Source organism: Elaeis guineensis, chromosome 2 (assembly GCF_000442705.2).
Source record: "Elaeis guineensis isolate ETL-2024a chromosome 2, EG11, whole genome shotgun sequence".
NCBI lineage: Eukaryota > Viridiplantae > Streptophyta > Magnoliopsida > Arecales > Arecaceae > Elaeis > Elaeis guineensis.
In genome coordinates this window covers 69247450-69275416 of record NC_025994.2, presented here as the reverse complement: position 1 = coordinate 69275416, position 27967 = coordinate 69247450, and the positions used below count along the sequence as shown (strand labels likewise).

The window sequence follows — 27967 nt, the reverse complement described above, 5'->3', positions numbered from 1 at the left end:
GAGGATTTATCGTTTAGTCCTTAAATCTGTTCGCGATCAAATGATACGTTGTTAACCAAGGACAATAACATTTATTAAGCATAGGTCGTTGTGTATTATATGGGTTGATTGTCCTCTTAACCAAGGAGTGTGGAGACACTGGTATGGCATACAGGTGAGATGTAAGGGTACATCTGCACTGAACGTGACCGACTCCGGAGCTATTTCTGCTGTCAAGATTTATTCTGATGGGATATGGGTATAACTATCCCTCTGACCTAAGACCGCCATGGTGACTTGCAAGCAACTCATTGCACTTAGGCACTGGACTACCTGAATTTCTAATTCAGTGATGGAAGGCTGCTGGGTGTAGTCAAGTACTTGACTTGTCGGTGCGTGTGTCAAGATGGGATTGACCACTCGAATTCAGGAGCTGTGTACAGTCGTGTCTCAATTTAGCAAAACTTTTGCCAGGGTAGTCCTAGTGAGGAGTCACAGGACTATTTGAATTGAGCACGATTCGGATGATCTAATCAGGGTTGACAGTTTAACCCTGAGTCGTCCTATACACAGGGGTCAAAAGGGATGAATTATACAGTAACCATATTCACGTAGGTTCTGAGTATTACGATTGTGACTATTCGACCTATCCGGATGTCGGGTACCATTGATAGATGGTCACTTCGATTAGTACAGGAATTGGTTCCTGTGCTACCGGCTTAGATTCGAACCTGCGGGGTCACACACATTAGAAGTTCCTATCTGATCTGATGGCTGATGAAGAGTCCTAATGCTCGTGGACTATGAGTCCTATGTGTCTGAGACTCTATGATCAAGAATCAGGATTCTCTGATCATGAGTACCACATATTTTGGGTACCGGGGTCAAGAGTCCCACTGGTTTGGGACTTTTTGATCAAGGTTTCATAACGATGGACTTTGATGCCCGATTGTCCATCAAATTTGGACTCAATATTTATGAAAGATTTAATTAATAATTTGATCACTAATTAACTCAATTTGATTGAGTAATTATTTTTGGATCAAGTCCAATTGAATTGGATTCAGTTGGGTTTGACCTGATTAGGTTAAGTGTTGACCTAATCGTCGAAGTGGTTTGGTCCCTGATTTGATCAGGGGTTGGGCTTAGTCAATTTTTGATTTGATTAGAATTTTATTGAGTCTAATTAAGTCTAATTTAGTTGGATGTAATTTAGTCTAATTGTGCCTAACCTATTTCAATTAGGTTGGCTCAAATAGGTTGAAACCACTTTGACCTTTTCTCCCTGCGCCACCTCACTTCTCTGTGCCCATTTGAATTCATGAGAAACAACTTCTCATGAATTTTCTCCCATGCAGAAGCCTTCTCACTCCCTCTCTTGTGCGCCATTTATCTGGATAAAAATGGTTGGTTGGCCATTCAAATTCAAATAAAGTTTGAATTTGAATGGGGCAACCAACTCCATGCGCCAACTTGCCTTATCCATCTTGTGCGTCACTTATTATACACGAGAAAGAGTTTCTCATGTAAACTCTCCACGCATAAGAGAGCCCACGCCCTTCTCTTCTCACACCAAGAGTGGATAAGGATGGGTTGTTTTGCATTTGAATTCAAATTCGATTTGAATTCAAATGAGCAACCACTTATCTTTATCCTCTCACGCGGATAAGACACGTCTTGCACTGTTTTAAAAGTGAAGAGAAAGTGAAGCGTGCATAGAATTTTTTTGAGAGAGAATAGTGGGTGTGAGGAAGCCTTGTGCATGAGTTTGAGGTTCAAAAACTTTCGAGAGAAAAGAAAAGAAAAGAAACAAAAAGCGGGTGTAGGGTTTTCAGAGAGTACCCTAGGGTTTCAGCCTGGGGTTCGGAAAGTGAGTAAGTGAGCTACGAGTGTCGTGAGCCCACCAAACTTTGAGAAGAGCATCATCAATCTCTCAAGTGCATCTATTGATGATCTAGAGCATCCGAAGAGTCAGCAGATCAAGATCGAAGGAGTTCGATCAACATCGGCCATCAAAAGGGTTCATCCATGAACTAGCATTCGTGCGGAGCCGATCAGATCGGGAGCTTCGTGTGGATGATCCGCAGAGGTCAGACATACTGTATGGCTATATTGCAATGATCAAACTCTCCTGATGGTGATCAGATTGCGGTGATCGACTATCCGCACAAAGGTAATGTGTTCTGAACACATAACAGTAAAATATTTACTGTAGAAGTTTGAATTTCAAATTTAAATGCATGCTATGTATATATCATATTTAAATCCTTGTGTAGAGTTTATACATGTTAATTAATTAGATTAATTAATAATTTCTACAGTAAAATAGTAATTTTAAAAAAATTTTAAAATTACCAATTTACCCCTGCACTAAAATTCACTTCATATAGAGGGGTCAAAATGGATGATGATTGGACAGGTGACCATGTCGATCTTATCCTCTCATATGGTGTGGCATGATGCTACATGAGCATTTTTAAATACTGGCAGCAAACATGTTCTTTATTCAGTGCGCACACGGTGGCAAACATTACAGGACATGGGGCGTAATAAATATTCTTTGGGTCGTATTTAATAAGATCGTAGTATCTCATCATGGCACGCAGCTAGCTAGCCTAGATATGATGTCTGAGTGACATGACTTTGATGTGGCCTCTCCAAGTTATATGATAGCTATATTCGGTTTGTCGTTAGTTGGTAGAGATCGATGTTGCTTGAGTCGGTAGGATGGAATTGCTGAGATGCCATATCTTCATTTGGCGTAGTCGGTTGTTCACCGACCATTATGTCAGGTGTAGGCGGAGGGCCGTGGGAGGGACATTAACTTTAGTCAGGCTAGCGCCGAGTAGGGGAGACCAGCCTTCAGTCGATCAGATGTCAGCAATGGCGCCCAACATCTATTCGGCCGGGGAAAACTCTATATAGCTGAGTCGGATTAATTGCCGGTCGGTCGATGCAGTTTGCCTAGTCAGCTCGAGGATGAGAAGGTAGAGGAAGTCGTCTAAGTACCTACCCCAATATTTACCTCCAACTCCCGAGTCCGACTTAGTTGCTTGTCGGGTGAGAGGAGTTCATCTTTGATCCATCACGAGTCACTTTAGCCGACTGCAACTCGACTGATGCTTCGAGAGGTGAATTGTCGTCATGTCTTTTCATACGGCGGTGTCATCCTTTTGTAGGTCGTGTGGCAATAAATACTGCAGAGCTCGAGATGATCTTCCATATTAATGATAGTAGATCGACTGGCAGGGTAATAATGAGCTCATGTACCTGAGTCATCTGCATGTCAGCCGCTCATTGGCCCGATCTACGATCACACAGATTGAGCCAACTCGGCAAGATCTGAATGGAGGTGCACTGAACGGGCATTGGGAGGATCGACCGAGATTGCAGCCATATGTCATCATCTCCTGGCTAGGCGTGGTACTCGACATCGATCCTGACTGTTGAAAGAACCTATATATGGGGGTTGATTTTTCCTATTTTTGGCTTCACTTTCTTTTGCTCCGTCTCGAGTCCACACCATCCTATTTCTCTGCTGAGGGTCTTGCTATCGGTGAGTCTTCTTATCTGGCACCAGTCTTTCGTTGCCGTTAGTCCCTGTCGTCGGTTCTCTTCATTCTCTTAGAGGTTTCCTCCTTGGTCCTCCTCCTTCTTTGTTTTTTCTTTTTCTATCTTTTCAATATCTTCTTTTGATAGAGAGTTCAGAGATGAGACTTCGATCGGTGACTGGAGTTCTCAGGCTCTGGCAGCATAAAGGGCAATTAAGGATATTACTCAGGATGAGCCTGACGTGGCATTTTCTCGGGAGGGTCAGTTAGACTCAAGTGAGTCAAATGAATAGCCAGCTCTCGAGAACATTTTTGGACCTCTCGTGGAGAGATCCGAGTTGATTGAGTCGGCAGTCATCCGATTAGGGGGACATTATCATATCCCTAGTTGGTATCGGCTGATGGCACTCGATGAAGAAGGTCGGGTCATTCATCCTCCCGATGGCTATATCACCATCTATGAGGAGTTCCTTCAATCGGGACTCTGATTTTCTCTTCACCTCTTCTTTGCCAACATCTTCGACCTGTATGAGGTTGTTCTTACTTAACTTGCCTCCAATTCCATTCGTATTCTTTTTGTTTGGTCATCCTTTGTCATCTTCTTCACATTGAACCCCAAGTCTCTTTGTTTCGGGTCATCTTCATCGTGAAGAAACATTCCCAAGAACGGGGGTGGTGGTTTTTTTGCCCTCGACCTCGACAATAAATTTTTAAAAAACTCCCTTCTTCTATCCATGGGTGGAAGAAAATTTTTTTTTATATCACCGTTGACCACCCATGGAGTTTTGATTGGACCTGGACCACCTGTAACCTTTCTCTGAATAGGAACGACATTGTCCTGAACGAGGACTGGGAGGCGCACGAGAAACTTTTTGAAGTTCAGGTCTCTGTACATCAGGAGCTGCTCAAGGAGCAGTCCCTCTACAATGCCGGGATTAGCCTGACTTCCTATCTTGGTAGTTTTCTTTTCTGTAGACTCTTTTTGCACTTTTTGCTTTATTCGGTGGCTAACTATCTTCTCCTTCTTATTGTATTCATGCAGGCATGCGGGTCATAGTGGGATCGCTGAAGGAGGCAGTCCGAAAGAAAAAGAGTAAGATAGCATCTAGGCTTGGGGGCCCATCTCGGCCATCAAAGAAATCGAGGGAGGAGTCTCTGATTCGGGTGCTGAGAAGCATGTAGCCACTGTCGTCACCCCGAGTACCAATGGTGAACTCATCTCCACCACCATCTACCGAGGTCGTGATTGTCGCAGCCTCTCCCTTGACTGAGGATGATGTAGTAGTCGTCAAAGCTTTGGCAAAGAACGTCGAAGCGGTATAAGCCCTTTCGATCCCAATCGGGTCTGGAGGGAGTCGGACAGCTAGTCGAAAAGCTGCTGATAAGGGTAAGGCATCAATCTCCCCCCACTTTACCATGGACTATGGTTCGGATCTACCTTCTGGGGAGCCGATTATAGCGATTGGGATGCACTTCAAAGCTACCGAACAGGTGCTCTGAGACCGCCAGCTTGTCGAAGAGTTGGCAAAGATGGTGATGCTTCCCGCAGACTGAGAAGTCAAAAAAATGCATCCGATCTCGGAGATTCAATCGGGCACCTACATGTCATTGATTGGGATAAGTACACAGACTGCTTTTATTCAGCCTTTCCTTTCTTAGCCAAGTAGGTGACATAGCTATTCTCTTTGTATTGCAGATGATCCACAACATCACAATTTTGTTTGAAGGGTTGATTAAGTCCGCCCAGATCAACCACGAGTTGGAGGACCAGGCCCAGACTGCTCATGTGCGGGCCAAAGTCTCCGATGAGCTCCTTCAAGCTGTTGAGGAGCAGAAAAGAAAAAGCAGAGAGAAGATCTCTCTACTGGAGGTCGAGTTGGCTAATTTGGCGGCCCAGCAGCAAAGCAACAAAGAAGAATTTGAGAAGCTGAAGGCCGATTATCAATTCGAGATGGAGTCGGCTGAGAGTGCCCTCAGTGCAGAGAAAGATAGGGCACTAAAAGCAGAGAAGGCTATCGAGGAGGCTAAGAATGCCACCAAGAAAGTCGAGAAGATTACTGTCGAACTCCAAATAAAATTGACGTCGGTAGAAACTCAGGATCAGAAAGCTGCTTCTCGGGCATTGGCCGAGTTTTGTGAGTTGAAAGAGTATGAAGATGAGCTTGCCGACGTCGGGGCGGATGTGTTCCAACTCAGTTTCCTAGAGTGCAAGAAGCAAGTTCACCGCCTCATGCCTAAGGTGGACTTGAGCTGCCTCCAGCTCGATAAGGAATTGGATGAGTTGGATGATGAGAACGCAGAAGCCAAAGAAGATTGCCCCCAATCGAGTTCTTGAACATCTTCTGTACTCTCTTCTTTTTATATTTGTAATAAATTTTTTGGAAATGAAATGAAAACTTTCTTCATAAGTTGTCCGACTTCTTTTGTCTGCATGCACTTCTTGTTTCATTTTCTTGGGAAACTTCTCACAATTCTGACTAAGTAATGAAATCGGTAGAATAACCTATAGGGGGTAACTAGCCGAATAGGCGGTAACCTTCCTACGAAATCGATTAAGTAATGAAGTTGATCGAATATTTTGTAGGAAGTAACTAGCTGAGTAGGCGGTAGCTAGCCGAATAGGTCGTAACCTTCCCACAAAATTGACCAAGTAGCGAAGTCGGTAGATCTTTGGCTAGTCGGTATTGAGTCGACTTAGCATAATTTATTTTCATCGGATCATATGATAAACTATACCTCTTATACTTGCAGCCCTTGGACTGTAGCGAGTGTGGTAGTAGTTGTTGGACCACATAGCTCTGGTAATCGGATTTCAGCCGATTAACACAATAATTTGCCTGGATCTCGCATTCAACCCAATGCCGTAGCTCTTGGCAGGCGTGCTTGTGATTGAAAGACCCACCCGTTGTTTAAAAATGGGCCCACTCTCAGCTTCGTTAGGAGGATATGAGCTGACTAGTGCTTCATCTAGTACAAGTTAACGAGAGAGTAGTTGTAATATAGTTCGCCAAGAACTCGAGTTGTAAGGCACATGACTGATAAGAGGGAAGATCTTTCGAATGTATTATTATTGATAATACATTCATAGTTTTTTGGCGTTCCAAGTTTGAGGAATTTTGGTACCATCGAGATTTTCGATTTTGTATGTTCCTGATCATAAAATTGTCGAGACTTTGTAGGGACCCTCCCAATTCGAAGATAGTTTTTCCTATTCAATGGGCTTAAAAATTTTTGCTCTTCTCAGGACCAAGTCTCCTACTCGAAAGATCTTCGGCTTGACTCGGGAGTTGTAGTATCTCGCTACCCTTTACTAGTAGGAGATCATCCTTAGTTGAGCTTTTTCTCGAATTTTTTTGAGTAAATCCAAGTCTACTCATCTCTTATTCGAGTTGGTGGATTCATCATAGTACTCCACTCGAGTTAAAGGTAGGCCGATTTCAATCAAAATCATAGCTTCGATTTCAAATACCAATTTGAACAGGATTTTTCTGATTGAAATTTGATGAGTTGTTCGGTAAGACCACAGGATACTGTAAAGCTCGTCGACCTAGCTTTCTTTAGCTTGATCAATTCTGATTTTTAGGCCTTAGAGAATTATTCTATTGATCACCTCAGCTTCTCCATTGGATTGAAGATGTCCAACCAAAGTGAGCTTGTCGATAATATGATATTTCACATAAAATTCTTTAAATTTGGCGTTGTTGAATTGTCGATCATTGTCGGTGATGATTGCCTAGGGTAGATCGAATCGACAGATGATAGATTTTCATAAAAAACTGATAGTTTTCTATTTCATTATTTGTGCCAATGGTTCGGCCTCGACTCACTTTGTAAAGTAGTCGATGGCCACTATGAGAAATTTTTTTTGTCCACTGGCAGGTGGGAATGGACCGAGCAAATCCACAGCCGACATGGCCGTGAGATAGTTGGACGGGAGCCTCTGAATGTTGGCAAACCTTTGACATTGGTTGCACTTCTGTACTAAATCATATGCATCCTTCTGTATGGTTGGCTAGTAATATTCTTGTCGGAGGATTTTGTAGGATAGCGACTTGCCTCCTGAGTGGCTACCACAAATGCCTTCGTGCACCTCTCGAAGGATATAGTCAGCTTCGGAAGGTCAAAGACACTTGAGCAAGGGTAGAGATGCTATCTTTCTGTAAAGGTGATGTCAATGATCAGGTACCGAGTCGCCACCTTTTTACTCGACACACCTCGGTAGGATCAGTTGGTAAGGCCCTGTGAGTCAAGAATTCGATGAACGGATCAATTCAACTTGGCTCTTGCCCAACTTCAATCTGATGGATCTCTTCTTCTAAGTCAATGCTCGGGCTCTCAAGGTGCTCGATAAAGATTTTTTCAAGATTTGCTCCATCAGAGGTGGCGAGATGGGATAAAAAGTTAGCTCAGGCATTCTCAGAGTGAAGAATATGAAAAATTTCAAAATAATCAAAATATGATTGTAGAGACTTAAGCCTTAGTAAGTATCTGAACAGAACAGGGTCTTGGACTTCATATTCTCCTTGAGATTATTTGACGATGAATTATGAATCGATAAATACCCATAGGTGCTTGACACCAAGATCCTTAGCAATCTTGAGTCTGGCTATTAGGGCCTCATACTCTGCTTGGTTGTTTGAAGCCTTAAAATCGAATAAAAAAGCATACTCGATCACCATCCCATCAATGTTAGTCAAGATTAGACCTGCACCGTACACTTGAGTGTTTGAAGCTCCATCAACATGTAAAATCCAGGTGGGCACTTGAGTGCTCTCTATAGAATTGCCTTTGACTTGATCATCATCTGTTGGGTTACATTCGATGATGAAGTTGACGAGAATCTAAGATTTCATTGATGTTCTTGGGACAAAAGAAAGGTCAAACTCGATGAGTTCAACCGCCCAGTTTGCCATTCTCCCCGAGGTATCTGGTCTATGAAGTATGGACCTTAGGGGGAGGTCGGTAAGGACTTTTACCAAATGGGCCTGGAAGTAGGGTCGTAACCGCTGAATAGTAGTCACGATTGCAAAGATGACCTTCTTAATCGTTGAATACCTTATTTCAGCATCACGCAGCACCCAACTTATATAATAGATGGACTTTTGCACTTTGTCTTCTTCTCGGACCACCATCGAGCTGATGGCTTCAGAAGTGGTCGCCACATACATGAGTAATTCATCGTCGGTGTTGGGTTTCATCAAGAGTGGAAAAGAGCTGAGGTACTACTTCAATTCATCGAAAGATTTTTGACACTCCTTCATTCAAGTGAAGTCTTTCATCTGCCTGAAAATTTTAAAGAAAGGGAAGTGCCGTTTCACAGACCTGGAGACAAATTGACTTAAGGATGCAATTCGGCCCGTCAATCTCCAAATGTCCTTCAGAGAATTAGAAGATTGCATGTCAAAAACTGCCTTGATCTTCTCAGGATAGGCCTCGATGCCTCTCTTTGTCACCATAAAATCAAAAAATCTTCTCGAGGTGGCACCAAAGGCACACTTAGTCGGTTTAGCTTCATCTGATATTTTCTTAGGGCATCAAAAGCTTCAGTCAGGTCGCTAAAGTGGAGGGTAGTTTCAGTGCTTTTCACGAGCATGTCGTCGATATAAACTTCCATATTACACCCAATTGATCTCTGAAGATTTTATTGACTAGTCTCTGATATGTTGCTCTGACATTTTTGAGACCAAAGGGTATGACTTTGTAGCAGTATAAACCTTTCTCAGTGATAAATGTTATTTTCTCCTCATCTTCGGATGCCATTTGGATCTGATTGAAGCCAAAAAGGGCATCCATGAAGCTGAGTAGCTGATGTTGGGCTGTCGCATCTACTAGCTGATCTATTTGAGGAAGAGAAAGCTATTCTTGGGATAGACTTTGTTCAAGTCGGTGTAGTCAATGCAGATGATACATTTACTATTTACTTTCTTGACCATCACCACATTCGTGAGCCAATCTAGGTAGGTCGCCTTATGGATAATGTCGGCCACCAGTAGCTTGCCAATCTCTTCATTGATGGCTTTCTGTCGTTTTCTTTCGTCTCATCGCTTGTGGTTGGGATCAATGTTTAGTCGATGGATAATGATTTCTGGAAGGATGCCTGGAATGTCTGAGGTAGACCAGGCAAAGATGTTGGTATTTTTTCTCAAAAAATTGACCAGCTCCTCTCACAATTTCTTGCTTAGTGAGGACATGATTTGAATGATTTTAGTCGGATCTCCATCGATTAAGAAAACTAAGATGAGCTGTTCTGCAGGTTCTCTTTAACTTTCAATTTCTCTTTGATCCAGCCCATTGTCGATGAGAAGAGTTTTAGCTGGCCTTTTTCTGCTAATAGAGGTTAAGTAGCATTGTCGGGCCAGCTGTTGGTCTCTTCACATTTCGTTGGATCCATTCCTTATCGAAAGTATACGAGCAGGTAATATATTAAGACAACTGCTCAAAACACATTTAACCCAGATTGGCCTAAGATAATGTTGTAGGTGGATGGGAGGCGGACTACGAGAAAGTTAAGGTAAACGATCGATTACTGAGGTGGTTGCCCGACCGTGATGGAGAGTTTGATCTCGCCTTCCACTTTGATCGAGTCATTTGTAAACCTGATTAGAAGAACATTAACGGTCTGAAAGTTTAGTAGAAAGCTGTTGCATGTAGGAGAAGTAATTATAAAAAATCACGTTAGCGAAACTTCTATTATCAATAAGACATCTTTTATATCATAATTGGCAACTGTCATTGACACGACTGCAACATCATTGTGAGGAGTTTGGACTCCTCATAGATCTATTTCAGTAAAGACAATGTTGTTGTCAGTGCGTTGGCATTTGAAAATGCTTCTGTGGTCGTTTGCCCCCAGGGTCGTGGTCTCATCAAGATCATGTTGATCATGCTAGCCGTCAGTTGGACGTGAGTCTGCTCTTTGAGTTCCAGATTGGGTAGATCGAAAGGTAGCTGTGTAGGGTGCTCTTGTGCATACTTCCTAAGATATCCTCGCCTTATTAGGTTCTCGATTTCATTCTTCAGCTGGTGGCACTCCTCCGTGTCATGTTCATGGTCGCGGTGGAAACAGTAATAGCGCTTTCGATCATGAAATTTTATTCTCATTGGTGGGGGTCGACAAAGGAAGCTTTCTTCTTCTATCTCCATTAAAATCTATGATTGAGAGTAGTCTGAAGAGTGTAGGAGTCATACCTGCCCATGAAGTTTCTGGACTTCTAGCTCAGTCGGAAGGTGGAGCCTCATTCTCGACTCGAATTCGATCGGGCTCCTCGATGGACTTTTTCTTCGAACTGGCACCTATCAGTTACGGCCTCCTCAACACGGATGTACTTCTGTGCACGTTCGAGGAGCTCGATGTAGGACCAAGGAAGCATCTTATCCAAAGAGTAGGTGAACTTAGAGTTCTAGAGTCCCTGCTTCATCACCGTGATGGTTGTTGCCTCGTTGAGGTCCTTGACATCTAGGGTGGCGATATTGAAACACGCCATAAATTCTTGCAAAGATTCTCTGTTCTATTGGCAAATAGAGAAAAGACTGTCAGTAGTTCTAGATACTCTTCAATTTGTACCAAAGTGCACCACGAACAATTACTCGAACTGTTCGAAAGAATTGATGTTTCTCGATTGTAGCCTCGGGTACCATGCCCGCATGATTTTTCAGAGCATAATCGGGAAGGCAATGCAGAGGAGGGGTTAGATGCCCCTTGTAGAACCATAAGGGCTTTATAGCTCTCAAGGTGGTCAAGCAGTCCGTGGAGCCATCGTATGGCTCAATTTGTGGTATTTTAAATCGACTAGGAACCAGCTCGTCGAGGATCCATCTTGAGAAAGGCGAATTCGTACTGATGTCGAATTCATTAATCGAGTCATGATGATTAGTTTGGAGCCATTCCAGGTGGTGATTTATCTCTTTCAACTTTCAGTTATACTCTTCCAGGCATTGTTGTGACATATCTGAATGCCGCGAGTATCCTGGAGTGGAGCCTTCCTCAGAAGAAGAAGATCCTAAGGGGGACCGTAGCCTCTTCTCCTTGTATTGAGTTTGTCGAGGAGAACATGGGGACGACGATCACTGGAATCAGCACACGAAGCGTGCCGAGACTTTGAATGTGATGGCCGTCGGGCGAGCGGAGAACTCGCTCGATGGGAATGATGCGTAGAGTGGCGGCTTATAGATTGTGGTTGGTGGCTGTGCCTAAAAGGTGCATCACGTGCTGCACCCAGTTGTTATTGTTGGAGACCTTGGATGGCCTCGGTCAGATTTTTCATCTGCTGCACGAGAGCAGCGAACCCAAGATCTGCCGTCACTGATGGTCGTGAAGCACTTGGCTCTCCAGCGGTTGTCGGAGGTGCGTTACACCATGATGAGCGTTGAGTCGAACGAGCAGAGACATTCTGTGTCCTTATCTTGGCCATGAAGATTCTCGAGAGAGTTTTACCCAACAGCTCACATGCCTGCCCTTACCTGGCGCGCCAAACTGTTGCGATTTTTTCTTCGGTGGTAATCAGTAGATAGTAGTCGGGTGGGAGATGACTAAGAGTTACGCCTATCAGTTGGTGGACTGATGAGATGCTGGGAGATGGTGTGCCATCGGAGAAGATGCATACAGCCAAGGCCGAGACAAAGGGCAAGGATAGAGCTTAGATTGAGATAGTGTTGGGCTCTGCTCGATGCCAAAAGAAGAAGATCTGTAAAACAAGTCTCGCGGAGGTGACTCCGATGAGGACCCTTTGATGCTCAAGTTAGCATATGAAAAAGGGACAGAGTCTCTAGTTTGGAAAGTGATTGTCTAGGCATACCTGGAGGGATCCCCGCTTATTTCTATTTATAGAAGGGTCAAAATAGATGATGATTGGATGGGCGACCATGTCGATCTTGTCTTGTCGATGGGGCATCTTTAAATGCCACATGGGCATCTTTAAATGCCGACGGCGAACGTGCTCTTTATTCAACACACACACGGTGGCAGACGCTGCAGGACGTGGGGTGTAATAAATGTCTTTAGGGCGCATTTAATAGATCGTAGTATTCCATTATGGCGCGCAGCTAACTGGCTGGATATGGTGTCTAAGTGACATAATTTTGATGTAGCCTCTCCAAGTCATATGATGGCTATATTCGATTTGCCGTTAGTCGGTAAAAATCGATGTTACTTGAGTCGGCGAGATAGAATTGTCGAGACGCCATATCTTTATTGGACGTAATCGGTTATTAACCGACCATTAAGTCGGCTGTAGGCCGAGAGCCATGGGAGGGATATTAACTTTAGTCGGGGTAGTGCCGACTAGGGGAGACTGGCCTTCAGTCGGTCAGATGTCAGCAACGGCGCCTGATGTCTATTCGGCCCGGGAAACTCTGTGTAGCGAGTCGGGTTAATTACTAGTCGGTCGGTGTAGTTTGTCTAACAGTTCGAGGACAAAAAGTAAGAAAGTCGGCTAAGTCCGGGAACCTATCCCAACATAAGAAATCTCTATTTGAGAAGGAGGTGCAAGTAAAGGCAACCTTCCGATTACTGTTGTCCAAATGCTGCTGCCAGCATCTCGAAATACTTTTTTTTTTTTTTTCTTTTTCGGAAAAACACAAGTACTGGAAGCTTAGTTGAAAATCAAATTTCTTAAATCCATAGGAGGAATTTTACCAATTCAACTAGTTGAGATCCTCTAATCTGGTACAATTAAGCTGTGATATTTAAATCTTATATAAATTCTGTACCTACAGTCGACTACAACGGCGAGGGGGTGCCTGTTCAGTTGCATTAAAAGTTCTTTTTGTCCCATGGTAATGGTATTGGTGTGCCTGGTAAAAAATTGTCCCATGCTTGCGAAATGGTTGAACTATAGGTTGCTATGTCAACATTGAAGGAGCTCTGAAAAGCTTTTATCTAATTAGTCGAAGCCTCATGAATTCCTATTCAGGTCTAGAGCGAGAGGACTTTTTACACACAAGACATGATTATAATCTTTAAGAATGTATTTCTAACTATTTTTTACCTGAATCAACCCTGGCCCAACGCCCGATTAGGCCTACCTAGATCTGGGCCAGAGCTTCTCCTTCTGGCTCTGGTGCAAAACAAGAGAGAGGGAAGACTGACCATGGGGAGAGAGGTTGCAACCTGGAAAAGAAAAAAAAGAAAAAAGAAGAAGATGCTTTCGGAGTTCCATTCCGAAGATGTTGAAATCCTAGAAACCTAATAATCGAAAAAAAAGCTATGGTTTCAAGCTTCACTAGAGAAAAGAAATCGTCAAGGAAAAACAAATTTGGGATTTTTTTTATTCACTTCTTCATTGTTTTCTTTAAATCTTCGGTAGATGCTAGTATAATTAAGAAGTTTATCAAGCTTTAAATAGGACAGCCAGACTCTTTTGGTTGTCGGAATAATAGATTGAATGTGCCCGATCTCTTATGCGGCTTTGATCCAAGCTCTAGTGGCTACTTATAATAGCATGGAGATTTGGTGGAGAGAGAGAAGCATGGCCAAATGGCCTGGGGCATTTTGGGGGTGTTGAGCAGGAGCAGCAAGAGAATACGTGGGATGGAGGGGAGAGAAATAGGCTTGAGTGGATCAGGTTGGATTTGATGTCTGGATTGGATTAGGTTAAAGATTTGGGTCATGTTGACTTTAACAATCAGGCATGGTTCAGGTCCTATTGCTGACACACAAGGACAAGAAATTGTCAATAAATTATGGCACACAATCATTTCACATGGTCGCCTTAATTATAGCCGAAAGGTTATGTCTATTTTTAGCTTGTGGGCCATCCTCTCTCTAACCCCTCCCGTGGATCCATGATGCCCTATTAAAAGCAGGGAGGGAGGGAGGGGCATGGCTATCATGAATTAAAACTTCATTAACATGGGAAGTTTTTTATAATAATATAATAAATAATTTATTTATATTATTTCAAAAATTAATATTAAAATTTATAATTTAAAAATCAATATTTATTTTATAAATGTTTAAAATATCAATAACATATATTGCTGATATTGTATAATATAGTCATTCTGAGTTCTAATAAATAATAATTGTTATTAAAAAAAAATTCATCCCACCAATTATATCAGGATTTTTCTTTGGACCAATATCTTGACTTGGATCTTACTTCTTATGTATGCCGTGTATATGATGGACCCTTCTAATTATCATAATCGAGATCTTTAAATCTATATAAAAAATTAACTATATGATTGAGCTGTACTCTTATACAAGGGAAAAGCCTCTAAGTTTGTTATAAAGGTTGAATTTTTTTTTTTTAAAAAAAAAATCTTCAAGCCATACCTACCTCACAAAATACTTAATGTTCTCCTTGAGACAACCTTCAATCAACGTCATCAAAAAATCAACCTCTACCTACAAAAAAAATATAAATATATATAATTAAGTTATAAATAAATTAGAGACTTTGTATGGTGGAGCAGGAGGAAAAAAAAGAGTTTAAGGAATCCAAATTTTTTACATTGCATGATTTGCAATGTTGAGAGTAATGAATACTCAAATAGCCATTATGTTGCTCATCTTGAAAATGGAGGGCTTTTCCTAATCTTCAAACTTAGAGCACCTCTTTGGGGTGCCAAAGATGTAGGAATTTTGAGATGAGCGAGAGCCTACTATTTTTGAGATAAGCGATCTCTGCAGTGTAAAAGGCATACTCTATAGGATTTGAAAACCGAGTAATAAACCTTAGGTCGGAGCCAGGTATAAATGGTGAGAACCCGAATCCCCTATCGATAAGATAGCTTAAGCATCTCTTGAAGGGACTTATAACCAGCATCATGGCTTGCTCATGTTGGCAGTCCCTTCATCCTTGCCCACCTAGAATTGCCATCCATGATCACAGCCACACTCAGCAGTAGCTCCCATCGCAAATCTAATGGCGGCTACTCACCACCATCACCTCCATTTCTTGCACTTTAGCTCTTCCCTCTCTTTTCTCTTTCTCTGTATATTTTGCTCTTGTCAATAACTTGCAAAGGAAAGTAGGAGTGGTTTCAAGAAGAAAATGGGGGATTGGATGGGAATGATGGCATAGGAAGGGATGTGAAATGGATTGGCTTGCCACTAGTAGCAAATGGTATCAATGATACACATTGTAAAGGGTGCAATTCACAAAAGCATTGCTGGATATGAAATAGATTTCCATGGGATGCAAGTCTACTGTTATTAGTGGGAGCTACTAGTGGCTACCTAAACTGATTCCAATAAAACAATGACATGGTTCTAGCAATTGTATTTGGTCAATTTCTCTTTCTTTGCAAATTGCTTTTATGCCTTAACTTTGTTCAAGATACTTACACATTGCTATAACAACAATAAAAGTAGGTGAACAAACACCATTTTCCGATGGGGAGCTTCAAGAAATTTAGATCTGGATCCTAGATTGCAAATTATGGCATACAACTACTTCACATGGTCGCTTTAATTATGGCCAACAGATTATGACCATCTTTAAGCTCATTCAATCCTTCTTCTAACTCCTCCAACGGATCCATGGTCCCCTACTATTAAAAGAAGGATGGAGGGTGAATAAATGGGTAGAGAGAATGTTTGAGCCCTACTGTACTACTACGGGTCATGGCCTTCATGAATTGGAGCCTCATTAACATAGGGAATTTTCTTGTAATAGTGCAATAAATGATGCATACATGTTATTTAAAACTGATATTAAAATTTAAAATTTAAAAATTTATATTTATCTATAAATATTTAAAATATCAACTAACATCCATTGTTCACGTTATATAATATAGCCATTCTAATTTCTAACAAATAACAATTGTTACTAAAAAAAGTTAATCCCATCATGTGCATCAGGATTTTCCTCTAGACCAATATCTTGTCTTGGATCTTACTTCTTACCTACATCATCTATATAATGGACTCTCCTAATTATCATGATCAAGATCTTTAAACCTATATGAAAAATTAACTATATGATTGAGCGCTACTCTTATACAAGGGATAAGCTTCCTAGTATGTTATAAAGGTTGAAATATTTTTTTCTTATAACATCTTCCTCAGATAATACCTAATGTTCTTCTTGAGAGCATCTTCAATTAGTATCATTAGCAAAATCAACCTCTACTAGCAAAGAAATAGAAATATGCATAATCAAGCTATAAGTAAATTAGACACTTTGTATGGTGGAGTGGGAGGAGACAAGGTAGGAGTTCCAGGAATCGAGATCTTTTATACTCCATGATTTGCAATTTACAGACTAATGCATGCTCAGACAACCATCATGTTGCTCATCTCGAACATGGAGGGCTTTTAGTAATCTTACAGACTGAAAGCATCACTTTAGGGAGCCAAAGATGCAGGATTTTTTAGATGAGCGAGAGTCCTCTATTTTAGAGATGAGTGAGAGCCCATTGTTTCATGATGAGTGATCTCTACAGTACAAAACACACATTATGTAAGATCTGAATTCCAGGTAAGAGACCTTAGGTTAGAGCCAATTCTAAAAAGAAAAAGCAAAGATGGTGAGAACCTAAATACCCCATCAGTGAGATAGCTTGACCATCTCTTGGAGGGACTTGTAACCAAGTATTTGTTCAATTTCTCTTTCCCTGCAAATTACTCTTTGTTGGATGTATATCCTAGAAGCCAATCTTGACTGACGCATAACATATTACTAGGACATGATTTTGTACTTAATGGGTATTTATATTATCATTCATATTTTATGTGTCCATGAATCATTCAAGGGATTAATAAGATAATGACACATATTCTCAAAGAGTTAAGAATTTGAGACATGTATCATCGATGGTTAATTCCTAAATTACTTCTAGTCATAAAATCATCATGGAGATGGTGATTGATCCAGATAGATCAGTACACGGATTGCTTCCTTCGGACAGATGAGTCTCGAGTCTGCGGTGTAGTGACACTAGAGCGAGAGTGTAGGTAGTTGTTAGAGAATAACTAACACTGAACGTGATCAATACGAGAAGTTACATGGATATCTGCTCACTCGTTAGTGACTTTCTTAATGCTGTAGTAGTGTGACTGATCTTTTGACCTGCGGTACTACAGCTGCTCGCAGTATGGCTGCTGGAGTTTGACTATACATAAACATTGACTCAATGAGTCTTTATAGTGGATGTTGATGATAGTTGATCTACAGTAAGAGTAGGATGTACATCTAGATAGAATCTATCAATCCTAACAGAAGAGAGTAGTCCTATGAGATTTAAGAAGCTGAGTCCTTAAGTCTATGACTATAGTAATATGATTAATGAAAAAGAGTATCCATGAGAATCACACATGGATTCGAGCTGATTGAATCTATCATATGATCGATGATGAAGTTTGATGATTCATTTATGACCTGTCATCTGATCAGAACTCACGATAGAGGGACTGTATCATACATTAACTGCCCCTAGAGGTTCATCACCTTTTATTCTGCTAGATTATCACTACATACTGCTAGGTGTCACTGATGGATTGTGAGATCCACGAGCATCATCTTGATGATCGATGATCCTTGATGGACAGAATTGGAATGGTTCTAATCCATTGAAAAGAGTTTTGATGATATTATGATAGGGATCATAATATATCTCACTACCAGATAGAATAGAACCTATGAGGCACATAAAGAGACTTTTGACTAATCAGATAGTTGAATTATGATTATAAATCATGATTAGATTTAATGATCAATTTGATTGATGATTAATCCAATACAAAAGTTATAATTAAGCAACTTGCTAAAGAGTTAGTAAGTTATAGGAGGATTAATTAGCAATTAGATTGTTAATTGACTTAATTTGATTGAGCAATGGAGCTTACATCAAGTCTAATTAAATTAAATTTAATTTGACTTGATATGGGTTTGATTTGATCAAGCCTAATTGGGTTATGAGATAACTAAATTGTATGGAAAAATAATTTTTTGTTTAATTAGGATTTGAGTTTGATTTAATTTCTAATTAGATTAGGATCTAATTAAGAGTGTTTGAGTTTTTATTTGAACTAAGAATTCTCCTCTTCATGGGTGTACTAAATTCTAATTGGATTAGGATTAAATTGAGTTTGACTCAAGCACCAAGAGAGAGTCCAAAAAGATTAGGACTCCTCCTCTAATTAGGTGACATCTAATCTAAATAATTTAAGCTCCTAATCAGATTAGAATTTTAATCTATTTAGATCTAATCAATTTTTAATATGATTAAAATTGGTTAAAATTTTATTTGGTTTAAATCTGTCATCTAAAGAGGAGTCCCATGTAGATTGAACTCTCCCCTCCATGCGCCATAAACCAGCCACGCCAACTTGATTTTGGATGCCACGCCCCACCCCCTTTTGCATGAGTTTTTTAGCGTGAAAGGAGTTCATGCCATCTGATTTTTTTCGTGTGATATGGGGCGCAAAATAGGAAGGTGTTGGGTGGCATAAAATTCTAGAGTCCAAGAGAGTTTGGACTCTTATCTCCTACCAAAACACTATCTCTTCTTCTATTTAAACATGGCACCGTATGTGGGCGTTAACCAACCAGATGAGATCAGGTTTTGATGCCAAAAATTAAGGGGATGTGTGCATGAAAATCCAAGGGAGAGAGGCACGGCGTGAAGGTCCAAGGGGCGTGAGGTATGTGTGCTCCTATCCTTTCTTTCTTACCCACAACCAAAGGTTGGTTGTTGGGGGTGTCTTCTCTCTCTTTTGTCTAAGTTTGGATATGAGTTTTTCTTCATCTTTGTCTAAGAGTTGGACAAAAATTCTTACATCTCTAGCGTAGAGATTTGATTTATGAATTTTTAAGAAGAAAAGAGAAGAAAGGATTCTTCTCATGATTTTTAGCATAGAGATCATCATCCTCATATTTTCTTCTTCTTCTTCTCTGAGAGCATCTTGAGAGAAAAGAAGATTATTCAACTATCAAAATACGATCTCTACAAAAGAACTAGCACCTCGATGAGATTAAGAAGCTTCTGATCAGATCGAAGTCTCATGTGGATATCCATAGAGGTCGGACACTTGTGCGACTTCAAGGGACCTTCGAAAGACATCCATGATCATCAATTTGTGGTGTAGATCGACTCATACCAAAGTATGAAGATTGAATCTTCTCTATTTATTTATTTTTATTTGATTTCTGTATCTGAATCTTATCTCACATATGTAGATCCTATTTATGGTTTTAAGATTTGATCGTATGCGTACTTAGATTAAATCAGATTTAATTTGAATTTTTAAATTTCACTGCGTACTCATTTTGAAAAATTTTGCATACATGAAATCATAAAATTTCAACAGTAGTATCAAAGCCACGTCATATGCATGAGATTAAGATTTACATCTAAAATTTATAGAGAAAAATTTTAGATTTAAAAATTTTTGATGTCGTTTTGATATAAGGTTGTTCTGGTATAACTTGTTATGCTGTATGATTGTCCTAGAATGATATTAAAATTTTTAATTAAAATAAAATTTTAGATCTAATTTTTTATCATATATATGATATATGTTTTGTTGTTTAGATTTGAAAAGAGTTTCGAGATCTATTTTGATTCGTATATATGATATATGAAAGCATGTTTAAGGCTGAAATTAGTTTTTATGACCTAAACTTTATTCATGTATATGATATATGTTTGTATGTATGATCTAAAAATTATTTCAAGATCAAAATATACTTTTCATGTAAAGAATTTAGATCTGAAGATTTAGATTTAAGATCTGAAATTAGTATTTATGTATGAGGGATTGGTCATAGGTAGATCAAATTAGGTCATATAATTGGATTACATCTAGAGTTTCTGATTTGATCATAATGGGTCTAAATCAATTTAGCAGTTGATCAAACTAAGTTAAGTATTGATTAGGATTAGATCAATAAAGCTTAAGATTATATAATTATTGTTGATCGAATCAATTGATACCCATATGTAGAATCAATTAATCTAAGGACCTAATTTGGCTCTATGGTTCGAATCTGATTTACCTAAGCTAACTTATTCAGACCAATTAATCAATTGGTGTCTAAGACAAGTAACTGAAAGATGATTATTTAATTGATTCTATTCACTGATCTAGTCAATTTATTGATGTCTAAGGAAAGCAACGAGGGGACCTCCACCAATCTCCACTTACTTAGCCAATTTGGAAGATTGTCTCAAATATGGTTGCTTGACGGTTTGATTTAGTTCATGCCAATTAGATCAGTCATGTGATGATTGATTAGATGAGACCTAAACCTAAATCTCTCCATAAATATTAAGTCCAATGGTCTTCCACCATTGTAGATGTACGGGCATACTACCGGTGTTGATTATTTTTGGTTGGTCATAATGATTCGTTGCATCGGGAGCATGCAATCACTTATTAGCAAAGAGTTGCTCCAGGATAAAGATGGGATTGGACCCAATAACTATTAGGTGAGGGACCCATTGGTGGCTTTGCACCTGCTTATGAATGGTGGGTCTGACTTAACTAAGGAGTGTGGGCAATAATTGTTAGGTGAGCCCACATGACTTAGAGATCGAGTCGCTACAATATGATTAGAGAAGTATCTGGACAAAGAGTTATTCATGCATCGATGGTCATATTATCAATAACTGTTAGGTGAGGTGCACGGCATCAGTGGGATCGTAGCATTCATTAAAAACTCAATTATCACGTTAGAATTTTTGTTTCTCCACTCGGAGAGTGTGAGAGATCTGATAAAGTAATGAGAGTCTTTTTACATCTAAAAATTCTTAGAATAAATTATAAAATAAGTACAAATATTCATCTAAAATATTTACTCTCTGCTATTTATTGTATTAGCTTCTAACCCTCTAGCTCAAATCCTAGATATCAACCATTTAACTGAAATTAATTACATAAACTGGCTCACAAACTTAAGAATTATTTTTAATTTTAAAAAATTTAAGCAATATTCTCTATCAGGTTATTTTGATGTTAACAGCCTATCCAACCCAAAGTCAACGAGCTATACTTGATGAGTGGATGTACAATGATAATAAAGATAGCTACTATATGTTAAAGTCCATGTTAGATGAACTCTAACGTATGCAAAAGCACATGTACACTGCCAACGATATATTGATTCATTTACAAGTGTTGTGAGATGATCAGAGTTGCATAGCGCATGAGATGCGTGATGGGCAATCAGTCTATGATCGTTATTTGATGATGATCAAAGACATTAAGGAATTTAAAAGGCTCAACATGATCATACATAAAGAATTGCTTGTGAATTTGATCTTGCGATCTTTGTTTAGTTTATATGGATAGTGTTGGGTGGATGTCTGGCCAGGACACCACCTCTCAAGATCTTTTTGGTATCGCACGATGTAGTAGGAAGAAAGAAGAAACAAAATAAAAAATAATCAAAATACATGGATCAGCCACAAAAAAGCTCGCCTCCATGGGGCATGCAAACTTCACTATGAAAAAAAAATTTTATAAGAGGAGATCTCACCCTCAACCCTCGTACATCCAATTTCTTCCTCACAGAAAGTTTTCCTTACAAAAACTCTCTCTTTTGAAAGAACCCCATAAACTCCTGAAGTGACCGACGTACGCTGTCCAGGAGCCTCTTGCTCCTTCTCTCTCAGTGATGCAGTCTCTCTCTCTCTTCTTGAGTTTGTTTCCATGTGACCACAGACCTCATGGGTTTTCATGAGGTAAAACCAAGCCGCCACACATTGTTTCAGGTGTTCCCAGCCTTTTAAAGGCTTAAACATCAATTATAGAGGGATTAAAGTCCTAAACAAAGCCAAATAACCTCCTGGACCATCGGATCAAGACCCAGATCAACCTCAACTGTTTGATCATGCTTTAGTCTATGGAATAGTATTATGGACCATGAGAAATACCCGAAAAATGCTCAGGCAGCCCATGCGGTGCACCATGGACCGCCCGATTCATGGTGGATCGGGGTACAGGCCTGGCCCGAGTGGCGCCTGGGCCTGGGCTGGCTCGCACGTGCGGGCCTGGGCCATGCCCGCGTTGGGTGCCTGGGCCCGGGCAATGCTTTGCGTGCCCGCGCATGGGCTGGGCCACGTGCTTGCTTGGGCCGCGCTCTTCGGCCATGCGCTTGGGCCGCATGCTTGGGCCGCACGCCATGCGCGTTGGCCTTGCCTGGGCTGTGCTCCATTGCCTACGACCATGCCACCACCACTCCATCAGCTCACCGTCGGCCGTCGACGGTCCTTCATCACCTCGGATCTCGTGCAAGCTTCAAAAGCTCATATCTCCTTTATCCGAGCTCCATTTGGGGTGATCTTGGTCTCGTTGGACTCCATTATTCACTGCGGACCTCACTGTGAACTTAATATATATCGAATCTTGAGGTATCAAATCCTAACAATCTCTACTTCGATCGATATTCGACCTCCTCCTAATTCCAAGAGCTTCTAGATCTCTTCGCCCCCATCCTTGGGGCATTCACTTGCTGATCATGGATGGGCAAACATGAGAGTCGAGCCAGACTGCTCGATCCCATCTCCATCATATACTGTGCTCTTCCTGACCTGAGACTTACTCGGGGCATCATCCTGTGGCAATAGGAATCTTATATTGTGACATCGCCTCTCGTTCTCCCGAGTCTCCTGTCTCGTGCCCGATCCACCTCTTGGAGCTCCACCTCGCTCTGGGCTCCACTTGACTTTCGAAGCTCCATCTCACACTGAGCTTTCCATCAGGTAATAATATCCTTTACTCCCCTTCTTCTCCTCCAGCATAATCTTATTGCCACGTAGCACCCTCAGGATTCCTTCACCGGCTACCATCCTGTAGCCTCTCGAATCCAGTCTACTAAGTGAGATAAGATTTCACCTGAAATCGAATATGTATCGGACATCCCCCAATCTTCTCACTGCACCATCATATGTCCTCCAGCTGACCATCCCAATACCTCTGATCGTACAGTTTGATCCATCCGACAGATATACAGTACCCTTACTATTTTTCAGGGAGTCAAACTACTCCTCTCTACAACATACATGATAGGGGTATGCAGAATCTAATATTCATTGCTGGAAAGAAGTAGATACCTTATCAGATATCTCTAGAATATCTCCATCTGAATCACTGTCGGCCATCGCTACAGCAGCCACCATCCGATTTTTGAGTTGAGGGCAATCTCTGGCTAGATGCCCTAACTCTTCACACCGTTAACATTTGATTTTGCTCGAGTCCCTCTTAGACTTGGACCACCCTTGTCATAATCTTCTGTCGCTCCATCTACCGCCTTCTGCTCCTCCAGAAGCCACCAAAGTTGAGCTACCACCACCTGAGCTCGAAGCTGGGTTCTCTCTCTTGAGAACTTCATTTTGGAGTATCATCGTGGTGACCTCGTCCATCTTGATAGTGCTCTTTCCCACTAGAAGAGCAGTCATCAAGGACTCGTACGAAGATAGAAATGATGCTAGCAAAACCAGCACCCTGATCTTCTCCTCAACATTCTCACCAATACTGAGGAGGTCGGTGAGGAGCTTCTGGAAGTAACTGAGATACTCCTACATGCTTTATCCCTCAACCATCCACAACTGGTAAAACTATCTCCAGAGAGAAAATATGTTGGTGAGAGACTTCTCCATATACAACTCCTCGAGCTTCGATCACAGCACCATCGGAGAAGTCTCGCTCAGCACATGGATCACCACCTCATTCGTTAGGTTCATATGGATGGTACTCACTGCCTGTATCTGTAGCTATTTCCAATCTCGTACCTCTATGGTGTCGGCTTCTCATCGCACAAGAGAGCATCGATCAACCCTTGTTGGATGAGCACGTCCTTCACTCTTGCCTACCACAAGGAGAAATTGCTCTTACCATCAAATTTGTTGATCTCCATCTTGATTATTCCTATTTTCTCCATCTTCGATCTTGCTCACCACCGCTGCAATCTATGTCCTTGTATCGCCTCGCTCTAATACTACTTATTGAATGGATGTCTGACTAGGACACCACCTCCCAGACCTTTTCGATACCGCATGATGTAGCAGGAAGAAAGAAGAAATAAAATAAAAAATAATCAAAATACGTGGATCAGTCACAAAAGGGCTCGTCTCCATGGAGCATGCAAACTTTACTATGAAAAAAAAATTTTACAAGAGAAGATCTTACCCTCAATCCTCGTACATCCAATTTCTTCCTCACAGAAAGTTTTTCTCACAAAATTTTTTCTCTTGAAAGACCCCCCTGAACCCCTAAAGTGACCGACGTCCATTATCCAGGAGCCTCCTGCTCCTTCTCTCTTAGCAACGTGGTCTCTCTCTCTCTCTTCTCGAGTTGGTTTCTGCACCACCACAGATCTTATGGGTTTCTGTGAGGTAAAACCAAGCCGCCACACGCTGTTTTAGGTGTTCCCAGCCTTTTAAAGGCTTAAACATCAATTAGAGAGGGATTAGGAGTCCTAAATAAAGCCAAATAATCCTCTGGACCGTCGGATCAAGACCCAGATCAACCCCAGCCATTTGATCATGCTCTGATCCATGGAATAGTGTCGTGGATCGTGAGAAATGCCCAGATGGTCCATGCGGTCCGCCATGGATCGCCCGATCCACGATGGATCAGGGTACAAGCCAGGCCCCAGCAGTGCCTGGGCCTGGGCCGGCCCACGCGCATGGGCTTGGGTCGCCTAGGCCCGGGCCGCACCCTGCACGCCCGTGCATGGGCAGGTCTGCGTGCCCACCTGGGTCGTGCGCCTGCCTGGGCCGTGCACCTGGGCCGCGAGCCTGGGCCACGCTCTGCCACCTTTGGCTGCACCACCGCCAGCTTACCGTCGGTCGCTGGCGGTCCTCCACCACCTCGGATCTCGTGCAAACTTCAAAAGCTCGTATCTCCTCCATTTGAACTCTGTTTGGGGTGATCTTAATCTCATTGGATTTCATTTTTCACTGCAGACCTCACTGTTGGCTCAATGTGGATCGAGTTTTAAGGCATCAAATTTTAACAGATAGTTTATGGTAAACTACCATATGAATGATCTTCTTGACATCTTATCTGAATTGGTCAAAATGTTGGTAACTAAGAAACCTTAAAATATTCAGAGGTATATACCTAGAGAGCCTAAAAAAATAAGCACACACCTTGAGTAGGCTTATCGAAATTGCTCAATATTATCCTTATGATTTTCTCTTCTCCTAGTTGAGTTTGAGACTCTAGTGCTTTTTATGCATTTTGTATAGAGTCTATGGAAAGATAGAGGACTAAGGAGGTAACCCTTAAAATGGCAATAAGGTAAGAGTTGTTGCTATGGCCATGGGTATCTATCCTTTGTGATTATCATTTGGATTTAGTTTTTAGAGACATTCTCTATCAGTTGTATGGTGATACATCTGTGAACTTAATTGAGCAAGTAGTGAATGTCATTGGATCTGAGAGATTCAGAGTTGAGACAAACCTTAAGTATATATAGAACTTTGAGCTAGGTCGTATAGGAGAAGAAATGATTAACAAACTGGAGAAATATAAGCTTTTGGGCTCATTGACTATTGAGTCATATCTAGTTTGTGTATCATCTCTTTGAGAAAAAATGACCAAGCTACTCTTGTAGGATAAGAGAAAAATGATCACTGAGATACTTATCTTAGTACACATTTGATGTATGTTGCTCATTTGATGTGATAACAAAGGGAGTTGTCTCTACTTCGTTACCTTCACTGATGATCAGTCATAGTAAGGATAAGTATATGAGATACAAATCTAAAATTTTTGAAAGATTTAAAGAATTTAGATATAAAGTAGAAAGCAAATCAAAAAATTTTTAAAGGTACTTCGATCGAATCAAGGATGCAATACCAAATTTTTTTTTTTTCAATTATGACATAGTTTCATACTGGACCCCTCTTAGTACATCTCAACTCAACGAGATAGTTAAGAAGAGTCATGGGACTATATGAGATATGGTCCGATCCATGATGGACTTCACTGATTTATTTTTATTTCTTTAAGGATATGCTTCATTTTTATGGAGTTGGATTCTCTCTAAATTTATTCTTACCATACCGTATGAGATATGATATGGTGAGAACTGAATCTTGATTATTTCAAAATTCAAAGATATCCAGCTTATGTCAAAGACAACAAGTGGATATGTTAGAGGATAGGTCTATAAAGCTCATCCTAAAAGAGTTTGGGATACTATTTTTCTTTTGAAAGGATTACAATGTGATTGTGACTCAACATGCTATTTTCTTAAAAAATATTTAACCAAGATGAAGCAGTGAGAGAAAAGTTAAGCTCGAAGAGAGTGTCTCTGAAGAGTAGCGAGCTATAGGACCTAAAGAACTTATTTATGTTAAGCCAGTATACGTATATTCTTCTTTCACCTCGTAGATACAGTAGGCTCTCTCATCCTCTCGAAAGGTATTTGGGTATGCTTAACAGAGGATGTAGAGAAAAATTATTTCTCAATAGGAGATAGGAACATAGAGATGATCCCAAAACCTACAACGAGGTGATGTTAGACATCGACTCCAAGAAAAGGATGTGAAATAGCTTTTCTAACTGGATATCTTTTGAAGATTTCTGTATGGAATAGCTTATAGATTTCACTTCTCGTGATAGGAGATTACAAAGTTTACAATAATCTTGGAGTTGGAACATTCATCTCGATGATATGATCAAATTGTTTGATCAGAAATAAAAAATTATATGTTTCCAAAAAGGTCAATGGGAGTGTCCAATACTGACATCGATTAAAATATGATTGTATATAAAATTCTCCATGAAAGATCAAAAACAAGCATCCTATATTCTGAGAATATAAAGATTTATAGAGATAGATGTAATTGGATGCTTGTATTTTCACAGATAAAGTATAGAGAGTAGATGCTGAAAGGGTTCAACATAGAAATCTTGAAGAGGGGTCTACTACCCTCTTGGGCATAGATGTATGTCATATAATGTACTTGAACTGATATAATTAATACTGTGAATGTCACGAGTAGATATTAGTTATATCCAGACTGAGAGTGCTGGATTGCTGTAAAAATATCTTTAAGTACTTGAGAAGAACTAAGCATTTGTTCTTGATTTAGAGAAGGATCAAAGCTAGGAGTGGGAGGATACACTAATTCAGATTTTATATCTAATGTTAATTATAGAATATCTACATTATAGGTGTAATCATGTCGATATCTTAGAAGGATTCCAAGTAATCGATCGATGAAAGCTGAGTACATTGTAGATGTGTAGGATGTATTCTAGTTCTAATGTTAGTTGCAGAACTGGATATCATGCTATTAGATGCTATAACACTATACTGCAAAGATGATGGTATCATAGCCCTTGCTAAGAAGTCTAGGTCTCACCAGATATCTAAGTATATAGAGCAACAGAATACATAGAGGTACAGAGGTACAGAGAGCAAACTCCATATGAGATGTGGTTAACCCACTAATAAGTCACTTAGCTAGCCGAAGACTAAAGCCTGTCTTATGAAGATGGAACTTGATATATGGCAGATTGACTTTAGTGT

The 27967-nt window shown here is 40.6% G+C and overlaps 1 pseudogene; it reads right to left on the bottom strand.

The window, feature by feature from the left end:
- The window catches only part of LOC140855263 (dehydrodolichyl diphosphate synthase 1-like), a 32622-nt pseudogene extending 10017 nt beyond the window's left edge, over positions 1-22605 (bottom strand).
- Positions 22606-27967: the final 5362 nt, after the last annotated feature.